A 20,523-nucleotide genomic window follows, 5' to 3' on the forward strand; every position below is an offset into this window, starting at 1 on the left:
GTTTTATATGTATTTAACTAGCGTGTGAGTTTGCAGACGATCAGAAATAGCTCACTCGTTAATTGCTGTGTAAACAAATATTTTTTTTACTTAAGGAAATGTGTAGAGCATTTGGATTTAACAACTTTGATTCACCAGGGTAATTCCCTGATGCTTCTGACATCTCACTGTACACTTCTAACATACAGACAGCACACCATAGGAAGAAAGACAAATTATTCCTATGCACCAATCCAAACTCCTCAACAGGACTCTTCCCCCCCTGGTACACAGTGCTCTGCTCATCAGGAGCAGTGTGTTGAGTTTGGGTTGGTACCCGGAGAAAGGAATAATCATGTCAGAGGGAGAATCTCCTAAAACTTGTTAAAACCAAAAACAAAAATAAAAGTATTGTTACAGAATAAGGAAGTGTCTTGATCCTAATTTAACCTTTACCAAGCCATGTACACATTGATGTCAGTGTATATATACAGTACATTATCAATAGTAACAATCAATATAAAGCACACAATCCAACTTTACCAACTATGGTGCACCCTCCCAAACTGGAGCCCGGGGGCTGCTACAAGTCTATTGGTGTTGGAGGGAGGTAGGGGTGTGAGCAGGAGGACCAATCACAACCCACAAAACCCACAATCTCTTGGGGGTCATATATTGTATTAGGTTATAGCACCTGTATAAGGGTGTGGGAGGGGGCATAGATACCATATTATATTAGAGCTATTGCACCTTATTAGGGTGTGTAGATCCCATATTATATTGGGGTTATTGCACCTGTATTAGGATGTGGGAGGGGTGTAGATCCCATATTATATTGGTGTTATTGCACCTGTATTAGGATGTGGGAGGGGATGTAGATCCCATATTATATTGGGGTTATTGCACCTGTATTAGGATGTGGGAGGGGATGTAGATCCCATATTATATTGGGGTTATTGCACCTGTATTAGGATGTGGGAGGGGTGTAGATACCATATTATATTGGGGTTATTGCACCTGTATTAGGATGTGGGAGGGGGTGTAGATCCCATATTATATTGGGGTTATTGCACCTTATTAGGGTGTGGGAAGGGGCATAGATCCTATATTATATTTGGGTTATTGTACCTTAGTAGGGTGTGTAGATACCATATTATATTGTGGTTATTGCACCTTATTAGGGTGTGGGAGGGGGTGTAGATCCCATATTATATTGTGGTTATTGCACCTTATTAGGGTGTGGGAGGGGGTGTAGATCCCATATTATATTTTGGTTATTGCACCTTATTAGGAAGTGGGAGGGGGTGTAGATACCATATTATATTGTGGTTATTGTACCTTAGTAGGGTGTGTAGATACCATATTATATTGTGGTTATTACAACTTATTAGGGTGTGGGAAGGGGCATAGATCCCACATTATATTTGGGTTATTGTACCTTAGTAGGGTGTGTAGATCCCATATTATATTGTGGTTATTGCACCCCTGCACCTTATTAGGGTGTGGGAGGGAGTGTAGAAACCATATTATATTGTGGTTATTGCACCTTATTAGGGTGTGGGAGGGAGTGTAGAAACCATATTATATTGTGGTTATTGCACCTTATTAGGGTGTGGGAGGCAGTGTAGATCCCATATTATATTGTGGTTATTGCACCTTATTAGGGTGTGGGAGGCAGTGTAGATCCCATATTATATTGGGGTTAGTGCACCTGTATGAGGATGTGGGAGGGGTGTAGATACCATATTATATTGGGGTTATTGCACCTGTATTAGGATGTGGGAGGGGGTGTAGATCCCATATTATATTGGGGTTATTGCACCTTATTAGGGTGTGGGAAGGGGCATAGATCCTATATTATATTTTGGTTATTGTACCTTAGTAGGGTGTGTAGATACCATATTATATTGTGGTTATTGCACCCCTGCACCTTATTAGGGTGTGGGAGGCGGTGTAGATCCCATATTATATTGGGGTTAGTGCACCTGTATGAGGATGTGGGAGGTGGTGTAGATCCCATATTATATTGTGGTTATTGCACCTTATTAGGGTGTGGGAGGCGGTGTAGATCCCATATTATATTGGGGTTAGTGCACCTGTATGAGGATTTGGGAGGTGATTGAGATCCCATATTATATTGGGGTTATTGCACACACTCAGCCTGGGGCCCTCACTCACTCAGCCTGGGGCCCTCACTCACTCTGGGACACACACACACCGAGTGTGGACTCTCACTCAGCCTGGGGCCCTCACTCACTGAGGGACACTCACCTGCTGAGATGTCGGTACCAGTGTAATCCCCAGGAGAGCGGGAGGACACGTGCAGGGGCGGGGCAGGGGCGGGGCATAAGATGGCTGACAGGACTCAGTACCTCACGCGGTGTCCCGCCTGCGCTCAGCGCTCCAGCCCCAGCCCGGCCGCCTTCTTATCTCCCTGCCTGGTCCTGTCTGACAGGAGTCGGTGTAACCCACATCCCACGTGACGGGTCCCCTGGCCGCCATCTTACCTGCAGGTCCCCGTCTCCACCCGAGCTCAGGGGATCCGCTCCCACGTCTGGCGGTGATTGTACCTGTGTGACCCCTCCACATTTACTGAGGGGCGAGGATGTATGGTGGACGGATATTGCAGCCCCTGCTAATATCTCAGGTATTAGCTCAGGGATAGGAGGGTTCGGGTGTATAATACAGTATAAATATATGAGCAGAAACTAGTGCAGAGAGAGAGGTTGTGTTACCCCTATCAGCCAGATCCCCGGATGTCATTAGTGCATCTCAGTACATTTATCCTGTATACCACATTTTATGATGGTGGTTTGTGGTTCATGGGGGAGAAAAGGATGGGATTTCTCCAGCTGGTCAGAGCCCTAAAAACCCAACTTCATCACTGTCACTTACAGTGTAAATTGTCCTGATGTCCCCTCATTCTCAGGACACGTAATACAGACAGTCCCGTGTCCCCTCACTCTCAGGACACATGTAATACAGACAGTCCCGGTGTCCCCTCACTCACAGTCCCTGTGTCCCCTCACTCTCAGGACACATGTAATACAGAGAGTCCCGATGTACCCTCATTCTCAGAACACGTAATACAGACAGTCTCGGTGTCCCCTCACTCTCAGGACACATGTATTACAGACAGTCCCAATGTCCCCTCATTCTCAGGACACATGTAATACAGACAGTCCCGGTGTCCCCTCACTCTCAGGACACGTGTAATACAGACAGTCCCGGTGTCCCCTCACTCTCAGGACACGTGTAATATAGACAGTCCCGATGTCCCCTCATTCTCAGGACACATGTTATACAGACAGTCCCGATGTCCCCTCATTCTCAGAACACGTAATACAGATAGTCCCGTGTCCCCTCACTCTCAGGACACATGTAATACAGAGAGTCCCGATGTACCCTCATTCTCAGGACACGTAATACAGACAGTCTCGGTGTCCCCTCACTCTCGGGACACATGTATTACAGACAGTCCCAATGTCCCCTCATTCTCAGGACACGTAATACAGACAGTCCCTGTGTCCCCTCACTCTCAGGACACATGTAATACAGAGAGTCCCGATGTACCCTCATTCTCAGAACACGTAATACAGACAGTCTCGGTGTCCCCTCACTCTCAGGACACATGTATTACAGACAGTCCCAATGTCCCCTCATTCTCAGGACACATGTTATACAGACAGTCCCGATGTCCCCTCATTCTCAGAACACGTAATACAGACAGTCCCGTGTCCCCTCACTCTCAGGACACATGTAATACAGAGAGTCCCGATGTACCCTCATTCTCAGGACACGTAATACAGACAGTCCCGATGTCCCCTCACTCTCAGGACACACGTAATACAGACAGTCCCGATGTCCCCTCACTCTCAGGACACACGTAATACAGACAGTCCCTGTGTCCCCTCACTCTCAGGACACATGTAATACAGAAAGTCCCGATGTCCCCTCATTCTCAGAACACGTAATACAGACAGTCTCGGTGTCCCCTCACTCTCAGGACACATGTATTACAGACAGTCCCAATGTCCCCTCATTCTCAGGACACATGTAATACAGACAGTCCCGATGTCCCCTCATTCTCAGAACACGTAATACAGACAGTCTCGGTGTCCCTTCACTCTCAGGACACATGTAATACAGACAGTCCCAATGTCCCCTCATTCTCAGGACACATGTAATGCAGACAGTCCCAATGTACCATCATTCTCAGGACACGTAATACAGACAGTCCCGATGTCCCCTCATTCTCAGGACACGTAATACAGACAGTCCCGATGTCCCCTCACTCACAGTCCCTGTGTCCCCTCACTCTCAGGACACATGTAATACAGAGAGTCCCGATGTACCCTCATTCTCAGAACACGTAATACAGACAGTCTCGGTGTCCCCTCACTCTCAGGACACATGTATTACAGACAGTCCCAATGTCCCCTCATTCTCAGGACACGTAATACAGACAGTCCCTGTGTCCCCTCACTCTCAGGACACATGTAATACAGAGAGTCCCGATGTACCCTCATTCTCAGAACACGTAATACAGACAGTCTCGGTGTCCCCTCACTCTCAGGACACATGTATTACAGACAGTCCCAATGTCCCCTCATTCTCAGGACACATGTTATACAGACAGTCCCGATGTCCCCTCATTCTCAGAACACGTAATACAGACAGTCCCGTGTCCCCTCACTCTCAGGACACATGTAATACAGAGAGTCCCGATGTACCCTCATTCTCAGGACACGTAATACAGACAGTCCCGATGTCCCCTCACTCTCAGGACACACGTAATACAGACAGTCCCTGTGTCCCCTCACTCTCAGGACACATGTAATACAGAAAGTCCCGATGTCCCCTCATTCTCAGAACACGTAATACAGACAGTCTCGGTGTCCCCTCACTCTCAGGACACATGTATTACAGACAGTCCCAATGTCCCCTCATTCTCAGGACACATGTAATACAGACAGTCCCGATGTCCCCTCATTCTCAGAACACGTAATACAGACAGTCTCGGTGTCCCCTCACTCTCAGGACACATGTAATACAGACAGTCCCAATGTCCCCTCATTCTCAGGACACATGTAATGCAGACAGTCCCAATGTCCCCTATTCTCAGGACACATGTAATGCAGACAGTCCCAATGTACCATCATTCTCAGGACACGTAATACAGACAGTCCCGATGTCCCCTCACTCACAGTCCCTGTGTCCCCTCACTCTCAGGACACATGTAATACAGAGAGTCCCGATGTACCCTCATTCTCAGAACACGTAATACAGACAGTCTCGGTGTCCCCTCACTCTCAGGACACATGTATTACAGACAGTCCCAATGTCCCCTCATTCTCAGGACACGTAATACAGACAGTCCCTGTGTCCCCTCATTCTCAGGACACATGTAATACAGACAGTCCCGATGTCCCCTCATTCTCAGAACACGTAATACAGACAGTCTCGGTGTCCCTTCACTCTCAGGACACATGTAATACAGACAGTCCCAATGTCCCCTCATTCTCAGGACACATGTAATGCAGACAGTCCCAATGTACCATCATTCTCAGGACACGTAATACAGACAGTCCCGATGTCCCCTCATTCTCAGGACACGTAATACAGACAGTCCCGATGTCCCCTCACTCACAGTCCCTGTGTCCCCTCACTCTCAGGACACATGTAATACAGAGAGTCCCGATGTACCCTCATTCTCAGAACACGTAATACAGACAGTCTCTGTGTCCCCTCACTCTCAGGACACATGTATTACAGACAGTCCCAATGTCCCCTCATTCTCAGGACACGTAATACAGACAGTCCCTGTGTCCCCTCACTCTCAGGACACATGTAATACAGAGAGTCCCGATGTACCCTCATTCTCAGAACACGTAATACAGACAGTCTCGGTGTCCCCTCACTCTCAGGACACATGTATTACAGACAGTCCCAATGTCCCCTCATTCTCAGGACACATGTTATACAGACAGTCCCGATGTCCCCTCATTCTCAGAACACGTAATACAGACAGTCCCGTGTCCCCTCACTCTCAGGACACATGTAATACAGAGAGTCCCGATGTACCCTCATTCTCAGGACACGTAATACAGACAGTCCCGATGTCCCCTCACTCTCAGGACACACGTAATACAGACAGTCCCTGTGTCCCCTCACTCTCAGGACACATGTAATACAGAAAGTCCCGATGTCCCCTCATTCTCAGAACACGTAATACAGACAGTCTCGGTGTCCCCTCACTCTCAGGACACATGTATTACAGACAGTCCCAATGTCCCCTCATTCTCAGGACACATGTAATACAGACAGTCCCGATGTCCCCTCATTCTCAGAACACGTAATACAGACAGTCTCGGTGTCCCCTCACTCTCAGGACACATGTAATACAGACAGTCCCAATGTCCCCTCATTCTCAGGACACATGTAATGCAGACAGTCCCAATGTCCCCTATTCTCAGGACACATGTAATGCAGACAGTCCCAATGTACCATCATTCTCAGGACACGTAATACAGACAGTCCCGATGTCCCCTCACTCACAGTCCCTGTGTCCCCTCACTCTCAGGACACATGTAATACAGAGAGTCCCGATGTACCCTCATTCTCAGAACACGTAATACAGACAGTCTCGGTGTCCCCTCACTCTCAGGACACATGTATTACAGACAGTCCCAATGTCCCCTCATTCTCAGGACACGTAATACAGACAGTCCCTGTGTCCCCTCACTCTCAGGACACATGTAATACAGAGAGTCCCGATGTACCCTCATTCTCAGAACACGTAATACAGACAGTCTCGGTGTCCCCTCACTCTCAGGACACATGTATTACAGACAGTCCCAATGTCCCCTCATTCTCAGGACACATGTTATACAGACAGTCCCGATGTCCCCTCATTCTCAGAACACGTAATACAGACAGTCCCGTGTCCCCTCACTCTCAGGACACATGTAATACAGAGAGTCCCGATGTACCCTCATTCTCAGGACACGTAATACAGACAGTCCCGATGTCCCCTCACTCTCAGGACACACGTAATACAGACAGTCCCTGTGTCCCCTCACTCTCAGGACACATGTAATACAGAAAGTCCCGATGTCCCCTCATTCTCAGAACACGTAATACAGACAGTCTCGGTGTCCCCTCACTCTCAGGACACATGTATTACAGACAGTCCCAATGTCCCCTCATTCTCAGGACACATGTAATACAGACAGTCCCGATGTCCCCTCATTCTCAGAACACGTAATACAGACAGTCTCGGTGTCCCCTCACTCTCAGGACACATGTAATACAGACAGTCCCAATGTCCCCTCATTCTCAGGACACATGTAATGCAGACAGTCCCAATGTCCCCTATTCTCAGGACACATGTAATGCAGACAGTCCCAATGTACCATCATTCTCAGGACACGTAATACAGACAGTCCCGATGTCCCCTCACTCACAGTCCCTGTGTCCCCTCACTCTCAGGACACATGTAATACAGAGAGTCCCGATGTACCCTCATTCTCAGAACACGTAATACAGACAGTCTCGGTGTCCCCTCACTCTCAGGACACATGTATTACAGACAGTCCCAATGTCCCCTCATTCTCAGGACACGTAATACAGACAGTCCCTGTGTCCCCTCACTCTCAGGACACATGTAATACAGAGAGTCCCGATGTACCCTCATTCTCAGAACACGTAATACAGACAGTCTCGGTGTCCCCTCACTCTCAGGACACATGTATTACAGACAGTCCCAATGTCCCCTCATTCTCAGGACACATGTTATACAGACAGTCCCGATGTCCCCTCATTCTCAGAACACGTAATACAGACAGTCCCGTGTCCCCTCACTCTCAGGACACATGTAATACAGAGAGTCCCGATGTACCCTCATTCTCAGGACACGTAATACAGACAGTCCCGATGTCCCCTCACTCTCAGGACACACGTAATACAGACAGTCCCTGTGTCCCCTCACTCTCAGGACACATGTAATACAGAAAGTCCCGATGTCCCCTCATTCTCAGAACACGTAATACAGACAGTCTCGGTGTCCCCTCACTCTCAGGACACATGTATTACAGACAGTCCCAATGTCCCCTCATTCTCAGGACACATGTAATACAGACAGTCCCGATGTCCCCTCATTCTCAGAACACGTAATACAGACAGTCTCGGTGTCCCCTCACTCTCAGGACACATGTAATACAGACAGTCCCAATGTCCCCTCATTCTCAGGACACATGTAATGCAGACAGTCCCAATGTACCATCATTCTCAGGACACGTAATACAGACAGTCCCGATGTCCCCTCACTCTCAGGACACGTAATACAGACAGTCCCAATGTCCCCTCACTCTCAGGACACGTAATACAGACAGTCCCGATGTCCCCTCATTCTCAGGACACGTGTAATACAGAGAGTCCCGATGTACCCTCATTCTCAGGACACGCAATACAGACAGTCCAGATGCCCTCACATTCTCAGGACACACGTAATACAGACAGTCCCCATGTCCCCTCACTCTTAGGACACATATAATGCAGACATTCCCGTGTCCCCTCACTCTCAGGACACATGTAATACAGAAAGTCCCGATGTCCCCTCATTCTCAGAACACGTAAGACAGACAGTCCAGATGTCCTCACAATCTCAGGACACGTAATACAGACAGTCCGGATGTCCCCTCACTCTCAGGACACACGTAATACAGACAGTCCCTGTGTCCCCTCACTCTTAGGACACATATAATGCAGACAGTCTCGTGTCCTCTCACGACACATGTAATACAGAAAGTCCCGATGTCCCCTCATTCTCAGAACACGTAATACAGACAGTCCCGATGTCCCCTCACTTTCAGGACACATGTAATACAGACAGTCCCAATGTCCCCTCATTCTCAGGACACGTAATACAGACAGTCCCGATGTCCCCTCACTCTCAGGACACGTGTAATACAGAGAGTCCCAATGTACCCTCATTCTCAGGACACATGTAATACAGAAAGTCCCGATGTCCCCTCATTCTCAGAACACGTAATACAGACAGTCACGATGTCCCCTTATTCTCAGGACACGTATTACAGACAGTCCTGATGTCCTCTCACTCTCAGGACACGTAATACAGACAGTCCCGATGTCCCCTCACTCTCAGGACACACGTAATACAGACAGTCCCTGTGTCCCCTCACTCTTAGGACACATGTAATGCAGACAGTCCCGTGTCCCCTCACTCTCAGGACACATGTAATACAGACAGTCCCGATGTCCCCTCATTCTCAGGACACGTGTAATACAGAGAGTCCCGATGTACCCTCATTCTCAGGACACGCAATACAGACAGTCCCGGTTTCCCCTCATTCTCAGGACACGTAATACAGACAGTCCAGATGCCCTCACATTTTCAGGACACACGTAATACAGACAGTCCCCATGTCCCCTCACTCTTAGGACACATATAATGCAGACAGTCCCGTGTCCCCTCACTCTCAGGACACATGTAATACAGAAAGTCCTGATGTCCCCTCATTCTCAGAACACGTAATACAGACAGTCCAGATGTCCTCACAATCTCAGGACACGTAATACAGACAGTCCCGATGTCCCCTCACTCTCAGGACACGTAATACAGACAGTCCCTGTGTCCTCTCACTCTCAGGACACGTGTAATACAGACAGTCCCTGTGTCCCCTCACTCTTAGGACACATATAATGCAGACAGTCTCGTGTCCTCTCACTCTCAGGACACATGTAATACAAAAAGTCCCGATGTCCCCTCATTCTCAGGACACATGTAATACAGACAGTTCCGATGTCCCCTCACTCTCAGGACACATGTAATACAGACAGTCCCGGTGTCCCCTCACTCTCAGGACACATGTAATACAGACAGTCCCGATGTCCCCTCACTCTCAGGACACATGTTATACAGACAGTCCCGGTGTCCCCTCACTCTCAGGACACATGTAATACAGACAGTCCCGGTGTCCCCTCACTTGCATAAATGAGTATAAGCTAAGCTAGGAGGAAAGATCACATGTATGAAGACGGTGGCGTAAAATTGATGTAGGTTGGAATTAGATTAAACATTTCTCCAGTGTGCACCTTGCTCGTTTAGTGGAATTGCTGCACCCCTATTTTGCGGGAGTGTTTCCAAAGACCAGGAAGAAGCTGCACATTTTGAAATGCGCAATGAAGACAATTAAGGCCACTTAAGCAAATTCAGTTGTTGGAAGTGTTTTTTTTACCATTCATAAACCTTTGTATCACACTGTTGGTTCATGTTGAAGGTCTACTGTTGGGACATTTTTCTTATCTACCTGAAGTGGGGGGTAATTCTGAACATGGTCACCCCTTTAATATTTCTAGAAGAATTATTGTGTACAAAATGCAATAAAATGACATTTCAATATCCAATGACATTTTGTGGTGGAGCTGTATGCTACACCCCATAACTACTGTCTTTCATATAACAGTGTCTGTCTCTGCTGTGAAAGCCCCAAGACGTGGCTTTAAGGTGTGAAGGTGTTCGGGGTGTGCCCTCAAAGGTCCAGTAAGGAGCTCTGGTGTCTTTCTATCTTCCTTTATTTGTAAAGCGCCAACATATTACATAGAGCTGTAGGTTGAGGGGATCATAGTACAAATAAATAACATACCATAACATGAAACAGAAGAAAAAGATGGGCTGCTCTAATGAGCTTACAACATAAAAGGTGTAGGGATCATCTGATGCATAAGGTAGTGTAATAACAATCCTGGGTGGGGAGAGTGTGTGTGTGGTGCCCCAAAATCTGAGTACCCTGGGGTGTATCTATATGTTGTTAATTTAATTTGTTAATTGTTAAAAGTGTTTATAAAGATTTAAAAAAAAAATATATATATATATATATTTTCTTGAGGGAGAAGTGACAGTTGGGAGTGGTTGGTGGTTGCCGGGAGTAACAGGAAGGAGGAGTGTGTGGCGTAGCAACAAGTCCACTAACTTTGGTAATAACTGTGAACTCCCAGAAGGCAGTGGGAAGAGGAACGTTCTAGACTTCTGCGGGAGAGAGATCCCTGTGTCTGCATAGACTGAGAGAGAAGAAGATAAGAAGTCAGCCAAAGAGAGGTGTGAGTAAAAAGGAAAGTACTGAAAACAAATAAGCAGTATAGAGATCTGTGACATCACACTAAACAGACTGAGCTATGTACTGAGAACAGTGTGAGAGGAGAGAAAATAGAGAGGTCTGTGAATACACATAAAAGAGACTGTGTAATACAAAAGATCATCAGCTTATTTGGCGTGAAAAAGTAATTTATGGGCCCCAACCACGTGCAGCACTTCTACTAAATTCCTGTGCACAGTTCAACCCAGGACTGAGTGTAAAATATGGTAACGTTACCAGGGATAATATTGGTGCACCAAATGTTTAAGTTGAATGTTAATGTTAAGTGATTTACCTGAAAATTGATTTATTGTATATTATATGTTAAATGCTATTGTGCTCTATGTTGATCAAATGAATGTTTTATCATTGCCTTTGAGTTGAAGGGGTCAGTGGTGCGGGGGCTTACCAAAATTATCTTTACCGCATTATAAATAAACCCAAGTTATTTGACCAATCCTTGTCCCTCTCATTGAAGTATTTATCTCCTGACCACCAGATGTCCGAATAAAAAAGAACCTGAATCGTGTCTGGAGGACAAGGTAAGGGAAGGAAATCCCATCAGTACTCGGCCACCACATGTGGATACTGTAAGGCAGAAGTAGTGTCAGCCACCAATATTAAAGTTGCCATTGTAGCCATGACTGTCCTTCATTATTTATCTTAATTGAACCACCTTCCTTTCCTGGTCCCGGAGAAGGCTTTAGTGTCAGGCGCCATCTCCGCACTGTCTCTAGGTGCAGGAGAAGGCCGCCTGTCTTTCCTGATGATCGCGTCCCGTTGCTTAGACATCTTCTTGCCTGCCACTTACTGCATGCACAGAAGACGCTGCATTCCGTTGCTAGTGAGCAGGATGCTTTCTCTCTCACCAGTCGGCGGTCAGCTGTGTCTGACCGCTGAAAACCTTGATAAAGATATTTGGATTGAAACATGTTAGTGTGGGGAGAGTGGACATCGGGATCAGCTGATATTCACCACAGAAGCATTGGGAGACATTTAAGCCGACACTCTGAGGTTATCATCGAGCAGGGATCTGACTGTTTCTTTCCAATACATGCTGTTATTATCATCTGTATGTGGTAAGGATACATCTGTACCCGAGTCCGGGATCTGTTTTAAGATTTTTTTTTTTCGTTTGTTCTTTCCAGTTAACTGAGTACTATTTAGAGGAATTTGTTGAAACACAGTCTTTGCAGATATAATCCAAAGGATTTTAAAGAAATACGGCACCATGATTTTTTTCTTCTTTTTTGTCCACATATGACACGTCGGCTCACCAAGAAGAATTTACACATTCAAAGAACTGATGTGAAAAATACTACACTACAGAAGAGTGAGAAATTGAAAAACGCTATCATTCATGTTCACATACAAAGACAAATCATTTAGCGCCATCTTCCATCATCTATATGTGTTTTTTTGACCACTGAAATCTATCTGGTCAATTAGAGCTCATCCTTCTCTATATATATCAGTCTCTTCCACCACTAAAGTGCCAGAATATTGGTCTCACAACCTGCTCCAGCACTTTCTGGTACCTGCCTCCTCCATTACATTTGTTTTGACTTGGCTTTTTGACTACTTTCCCGGATCTCCTTTTGGTGCCTTATTGTTCCTCTGGTTTTTGACTCCTGGCTTGACCTGACTATTCTCTGGATCACCCCTGTGTATGTTCTGCCTGGTTGGTTCTGACCCGGATCTGTTCGACCACGTCTGTCTACACTGGTGACTGTCTCGGAGAACCGCGACCTGTGCACCCTCTGCAGCAAAGTTCAAACTCCCTTGTGGGGGTCTCTGGTGAATACCGGGTGTGCGTTAGACTCCGTGCCTCCCTGCTCAGCTGATGGCCACTCCTGCTTGTTATGTGACATTTATCTTTTGTGCTGCATGGGCACTCATGTTGATGAGTGCCCATGAGGGTGGAGGAGAGATCGTCGCCTCTCCTCCACCCTGGTCACCTCTTCCCACTCCAGAATCCAGGACTTCTCCCGTGCAGCCCCCCTTCACTGGAACAACCTCCCTCGCTATATCCGTCTCTCTCCCAATCTAAGCTCCTTCAAACGAGCACTTAAAACTCACCTCTTCCTCAAAGCCTACCATCCTTCCACCTAACCCATATTCCCCTCTCTCCTCCCGGCCCCTTCTCCCTCCCATATGCATCAACTGACTCCCTTTGTGCCTGAGTCTTGTTTACCCTCCCTTAGGATGTAAGCTCACTTGAGCAGGGCCCTCTTCCCTCCTGTATCCATACCTGTTCTTCTGCTCCGTCCTTACTGCATTAGCCTGCCTGGAGCCTCTGAAGTTTGGTATTTATTGTTTATTGTTCAGTAATGTCTTACCCTGTATAGTCTACTGTTTTGTTCAGTGTACGGCGCTGCGGAACCCTTGTGGCGCTAAGCAAATAAAGGATAATAATAATAATAATATCTGCCAGCTGGGAATAAGTATAGTGCCTTTAATATGCTGTGTAAGGATGTACATATTGATACACTGCAGGCATCCACTCATCCCTTCCCTCTTCTGTACTCCTAGTGATACCCCATATAGCATCTAAGCTGTCAGTGACAGCCCTCTTTCCAGTGCTTCCTATATAGGAAGCAGCTTTATGAGCTCCTAAATGGTGTTATAGAAAGCAGACTCTGCGTTCTATGTTGCACTGTTATGTTTGCAGTAAATGGTGATGTCTCTTAGGATTTACCATAGTGCTGTAAAGCCAGGAATACATCACCGTTTCCAGCAGATCATCTGCAACTGAGAAAGAATTGGTTAAGGGGCATCAGATTGTATGTAGTGAGGGGCACAGCCTAAGATATTACTCGTGGGGATGTTAGCTGATGTGTGATGCATACTGGTACACTGTGTTAGAGCCCAGATTTGTGTATATTATTTTGCTTGTGCTTTGAGCTGTAAAATAATATAAAATTTAGCCCTTCTAGGCTATTTACAAAAACTAAAAAAATAAGTTTGGATAGAATTAGTTCACATCTAATAAAATACAAATTTAAATGAAAGCTGCAACAATAAATGTAATTAAATTTTTTTAAACATGTTTTGTACCGTTCCCTTGTTAACAAGAATCTGAGTCATTTTTCTAGGATATCCAACTTCCCTTTGCAACTTTTGTTTAAAAAAAAAAAGAACTTTCAAAACATTTGTTTCCAAAAAACAGTATAACGGCAGATGACAGTAATCATAGAAGTAGCAGTTGTAAAGAAGGTCATAAGCAAATGACACATTGAGGAAAAAATACTGGGTAGTGGGCATGAAAATGTAGAATGGAACAGGTTGAAGTATTCTAGAAGCTTGTGAGTGTGAGTGGCACTCACAGGATAAACAAACTCAGAACATTAAGGGAGTGTGAAAGTATGTGAGGCTATAGGATAGGGAAGGGGGAGTAATTTCAAGGATGGGGGATTGAGGCCAAGCCCGGGACCCCCTGTGTTCACAGGTCCAGTACGTGAAAAGTAGAAGCACTCACATGCTATGGTCAGCTAAATTAAGCTGACACGGGTTAGTAATCAACAGCAAAGACTAAGGCTTAAGCATAACTAGAGAAGAAGGTCTGAAAAGTCCTAGGAGGGGTCCTTTTGGGCGGTTAAACTATTATAGATGCACCACTCACTACAGATTTGGGTATATTTGTGGAATTTACTATAGGTACTCTGAGACTTTCTCCATCGTTGTCAAGAACCGTATTTTATTGAGAAGCTGCCGCGTCTGGGTTGCAACCGAACAAGCTGGCCGCATTGAGGATTGCATGGAGAGTTTATCAGAGTTCCTATCCAACCCCTCCAGTGTGAGTCTGAGGAGAAAGGACCAGGTGAACTTAGAAATTGAGACTTTAGTAATATCGCTGATGAGATTGGTTATGTCAGGACCACCAGATCTGGACCAAAGATACAATCTCACCACAACCTTTCCAACATTGATCAGAAACCATTCCATAGATCCTCTTTAATCTAGTGGGAACCAGATATCACTTATAATATACTGTATAGGTGTTCTCCTTGATCAAAGAAGAAACTGGACCCTGTGTCCTCCTGTAGTCATCCACCCAAGTCAAATTCTCAACAAGTCTTGTGTTTCGAGACAGCGGCCTGTTTGGCAGCTGGTGCTGACTGGAACTACATATCCCAGAGTTCCTGGCATCCAGGAAGATATTGCACAATCACACCAGAACTGACAAGCGAGTGTGTCAGTTACAGTGGAAAGAGGAGGAATAACGGTTTGATTGGACACCAGGGTAAAGGAGTGAGGAAATAGACCTATGTGTGAGGAGGAGAAAGCTAATTGAGACAGATCTGTGAGAAGATAGAGATATATTAATGGGATTGATCTATTAAGAGATGTGTATGTAAAAGGCTGTATTTGTGGAGATCAACATTTTAAAAAAAGCAGCTGATGGAAATATATGTAAAGAGAATTATCTATGAAGCCAAAGCGTCTGTGAGGAGAAACATAATTTTGGAAAAAAAAAAACAACCCTCTGGGAAAAAAACAGTGAGAAAAGCTGCATTGGTATAATCATCCCTGGTTCTTGTGAGTAAACCTGAGAAACTATCACATCCTTATATTACATAAACCAGAAGTGAAAGGGAGATATAAATATTTCAAAATCAGTATAAATACTTCAAATACTGTGATATAGAGACATTCAAGATATCATATGCATTAGTATAAATGTTTATTTCAGAGACTGTGATGTAGGTCCAGTCAATATATTATTTGAGTCATTTGAAATACTTATTTCAGAGGCTGAATTATATATCAATTTGTTATATCATTTGTATTGTTAGTGATATGGAATTCACATACATATCTGGAGAAAATAAAATATACATATAACTAAGTGATAAGTAGCTACCAACGGGATTATAAGTGCACCAACGATAGCCTGACCTGGAAGCGAGGGATATTGTAAGAATCAGTACTGTGAAGTTTTAAGTGTGCGCTAATATTAATTAGTTAATATTTAATCTAAGGCTAGGTACACTGAAGAATTTTCCGACCAATGTGTTATCTGCCCTAATCAGGCGGCCTCCCTCTATAACCAAACCCTCTCCTACGCCCTTGATGCGGTTGCCCCTGCCCAGCCCATCCACCTTCGCTGCTCCAATCCCCAACCCTGGCACTCCAAACTTACCCGTTTCCTCCAAAAATGCTCTCGTACTGCTGAACGCCACTGGGGAAAATCTCGCTCCCTGGCTGATTTCCTCCACTTCAAGTTTATCCTCTCCTCCTACAGCTCTGCCCTCTCGCTCGCTAAGCAATCCTTCTTCAAATCCCTCATCTCCTCCCAGTCCTCCAACCCCCGCCGCCTCTTTGGTACATTTAACACTCTCCTGTCTCCCCCACCTCCCCCCCTCCCTTCCTCCTTATCTGCCACTGACTTCACCTCCTTTTTCTCCTCTAAAATCGCGGCCATCAGACTTGAAATCTCCTCCACCCACTCTTCCGCCACCCCCCCTCTCGCCCTTCCTCCCCCCTCCACTCTCCCCCCCCCTCTCCCCCCAGCCACCAACTCCTTCTCTCCTTCTGCCCCACCTTCGGGTGAGGAAGTCCACTCTCTCATTTCTTCTTCCCCCCCCTTCTACCTGCCCCCAGGACCCCATCCCTTCTCACCTTCTTTGCTCCCTTTCCGCCTCCACCTGCTCCCACCTCGCTCACCTCTTTAATCTGTCCCTCTCCACCGGCATCTTGCCCTCTGCCTTTAAACATGCTCTCGTCTCACCCATTCTCAAGAAACCCAATCTTGACCCCACCTCACTCTCTAATTACCGCCCCATTTCCCTTCTCCCATTTGCCTCCAAAATACTCGAGAGACTTGTCTGCAACCGTCTCTCCACCTACCTCTCTGAACACTCCCTCCTTGACCCTCTCCAATCATGCTTCTGCCCCCTCCATTCCACTGAAACTGCCCTGGCTCAAGTTACGAACGATCTCCTCTCGGCTAAAGCCATGGGCCACTACTCCCTCCTGATTCTCCTCGACCTCTCAGCGGCCTTTGACACCGTTGACCACCCCCTCCTGCTTCACACCCTTCAGTCCATTGGCCTCTCCGGTACCGTCCTCTCCTGGTTCACCTCTTACCTTGCAGACCATTCCTTCTCTGTTTCCACCTCTGATTCTCTCTCCCCTTCTTCCTCCCTTCCAGTCGGGGTCCCTCAGGGCTCTGTCCTTGGACCCTTACTATTCTCACTATACACCTCTTCTCTGGGTGCACTCATCAGCTCCTTCGGCCTCAAGTACCACCTTTATGCTGATGACACTCAACTCTACCTTTCCTCTCCTGATCTCTCTCCCTCCCTTCTTTCCAGGGTATCCGCATGCCTCTCTGCCATCTCCTCCTGGATGTCCTCTAGATTTCTTAAACTCAATCTTGCTAAAACTGAACTCATTGTCTTTCCTCCCTCTCGTACCTCCTTCCCCTCTGACCTCTCCATCACTGTTGACAACTCATCTATCTCCCCTGTTCCCCAACTCCGCTGCCTAGGTGTCATCCTCGACTCCTCTCACTCCTTTGCCCCTCACATTCACTCTCTCGCCAAATCCTGCCGTTTCCAGCTTCGCAACATTGCCCGCATTCGGCCCTTCCTCTCCCAGGATGCCACCAAATCTCTCGTCCACTCTCTGATTATCTCCCGCTTGGACTACTGCAACCTTCTCCTTATCGGCCTCCCCCTCTCTCATCTCGCTCCCCTTAGATCTGTACTTAACGCCGCTGCTAGGCTTATTTTCCTCTCTCGCCGTTCCACCTCTGTATCCCCACTCTACCAAGCCCTTCACTGGCTCCCCTTCCCCTACAGAATCCTTTTCAAGCTCCTCACTCTGACTTACAAGGCCCTCGCCAACTCCACTGCTCCCTACATCTCTAACCTTATCTCTATTCACACTTCCTCCTGCTCACTGCGATCGTCCAACGATCGTCGCCTCTCTTCCCCTCTGATTACCTCTTCTCACGCACGTATCCAAGACTTCTCCCGCGCCGCTCCCCTCCATTGGAACAAGCTCCCCCGCTCCATCAGAACTTCCCCTAATCTGTCCTCTTTCAAACATTAAAAACCCACCTTTTCCTTAAAGCCTTCCAGTCTCATGCCTAAACTCCCACCGGTCGGCTACCTCTCTTTCTCATCCCTTCTTCCCTTCTCCCCCTTCCTCCCGTCTCTCCGTCTCATCCATGTGTCTGTCTGTCTTCCCCTCCCTTTAGATTGTTCGCTCCTTTGAGCAGGGCTCTCCTACCTCCTGTTTCCATCACTTTAACTGCGCTCTCCAGCTACTCAGCTCACCTCCTCTCAGTCCCTCTGCCCTCTGTCTCCTCTCGCTTCTCTCCGCTCCTTTCAGTGACTCTCAACCTGTCATCCGTGCCCACCCTCTTGGGCCATAGTTACCTGACTCTCTTTCATGCTGTGCCTGAGCCCCCAGAGTTATAGTGCTTACTGTTACTTGTACTGTGCCATTGTTTGTCCTTGTACGGCGCTACGGATACTTTGTGGCGCCCTATAAATAAAAATGAATAATAATAATAATAATCTTCAACGATAGTACTTACGACTACAGATCTGATTGGTTGGTCGGTTCATGCGTACACACTATTCACTTTTTAGACGATTTTTGCACAACCAACCTACTGGCCAGCGATTTTTTTACAGGGATAAAGTTGTCGCAAATCATTGCAATTCTGTAAACACTGAAACCAAATATAGCCTCTCTGCAGCGATTTGCCAAATAAACTTAAATAAAAGGGCTGAACACCACTAGCAAAAACTCCCACAAACTTAGATTGAAGGAAAGGAAGCAGGTCATCCCCATTCATTCTATAACACATCTTTGTGTATAGTATTCTGTCCTTCGCTCACTTCTGCACATTACCGATTTGTTTTATATAATGGATACTGTTGAACTACAGCAAACTCTTGGTCTTTTTCTAGGCCAGAAAACTTCAGGAATTTCCTGAGGAGGAATGAACCTAGGTTCCAGGAACTGCTCCAACTGGTCCCCCCCCTCATCCAGAAAGAGGACACCCATTTAAGGAGACCCGTATCTGCAGAGCAGAGACTGGTTGATACCCTGAGATTTTTGGACACAGGAAAGACACTGGCAGATCTCACATACAACTCAATTTCACCACAAGCTCTGGGTTTGATCATACCTGAGACCTGTGACGCTATAGTTCAAGTTCTGTGTGGACAGTATATGAAGGTTGGTACAAGAAATATTCTGTTGTTTTTTTTAAAAGATATTATTTTATTAAAGTAGGAAGTATACGGATTATATAAAAATTGTGCAATGCGATAAGAACAAGGGGTTCACATGTTAATGGTGCAAAATTTTCCTATTTTCCATTGGGGATGGGCTCCGTGTACAGTATGCTGTCACATACTTGTGCCCGTAGGGTTGCAGGGACATTGGAAACAATGGGAAAGTCTTAGATGGAGGCGCATTGGAGCAGACTCCCTTCCATGAGAAACTTACAAACAATGAACTTAATCTACCACCAGAAAGTAACACAAAATATGGGCTAAGTTTTGTATTTGTGGCAGATGAAGCGTTTACATTACACAATACCCACAATGCAATCTGTCAACGGATAGGAGAATCTTTAATTAAAGGTTGTCAAGCGCTAGGTGCGTTGTGGAGAATGCGTTTGGTATTTTGAGCAACAGGTTCAGAATTTTTCATTCAGCCGTAAATCTACGCCTAGCCAAGGTGGACAAAGTGGTGATGGCTTGTTGTGTCCTACACAACTTTCTTAGACGTAAAAGCCCCTTTGTGCGTGGTACGCAGACCAATATGGTCAACAACGTAGAAGTAGCGGAAGTTGTTCGGTTGATACCACTGGAGTCAAGGCAGATGAGAAGTGGAAGTCACATGGTCAAATTAAACAGGGAGGCCTACCTACAGTATTTTAATGTTGAGTGTGCTGTGCCATGGCAGAATGACATTGTGTAATGTATGGAAGAAAAAAATCATGAAACTGGAGAAAAATGTCCTTGATTTGTTACAAGTATATGAGAAAGTAATGTTAGAATGCAGCAGCCAGGTAAACGTTAAATATTATTTTATTGCATTAAGAAGTTATGCTATTACTTTTTTCTGCATCCATTTGTATGGATATTATTGAAAAATAAATGGTATTGATACAAAACATGTGGTTTATTTGGTGCCATACCAATAATTCTAGACTTGAAATAAAGGCAAAACAAATTAACATGTTCAAAACACATGTATGGTCTATGGGAAACACACAAGGTGGATGCAGCTGTTAAATTATCCAAGGTGACCTATGCAATACACATACGTATAATACACAGATACAATACACAGCGATACAATACACAGCGATGCAATACACAGCGATGCAATACACAGTGATACAATACACAGCTAT

General features: G+C 46.0%; 1 protein-coding gene across 1 annotated transcript in view; it reads left to right on the forward strand.

The window, feature by feature from the left end:
• The first annotated feature begins 2,392 nt into the window (after positions 1–2,392).
• The window catches only part of VEGFA (vascular endothelial growth factor A), a 60,748-nt gene continuing 42,617 nt past the window's right edge, over positions 2,393–20,523 (forward strand). Inside the window, exons 1-2 of the mRNA XM_075204474.1 lie at positions 2,393–2,626; positions 19,064–19,334. The gene's annotated coding sequence lies outside the window, so the exon portion shown is untranslated. The remainder of the gene's footprint in view (positions 2,627–19,063; positions 19,335–20,523) is intronic.

This window comes from Mixophyes fleayi, chromosome 3 (assembly GCF_038048845.1).
Source record: "Mixophyes fleayi isolate aMixFle1 chromosome 3, aMixFle1.hap1, whole genome shotgun sequence".
In the NCBI taxonomy this organism is placed as follows: domain Eukaryota; kingdom Metazoa; phylum Chordata; class Amphibia; order Anura; family Limnodynastidae; genus Mixophyes; species Mixophyes fleayi.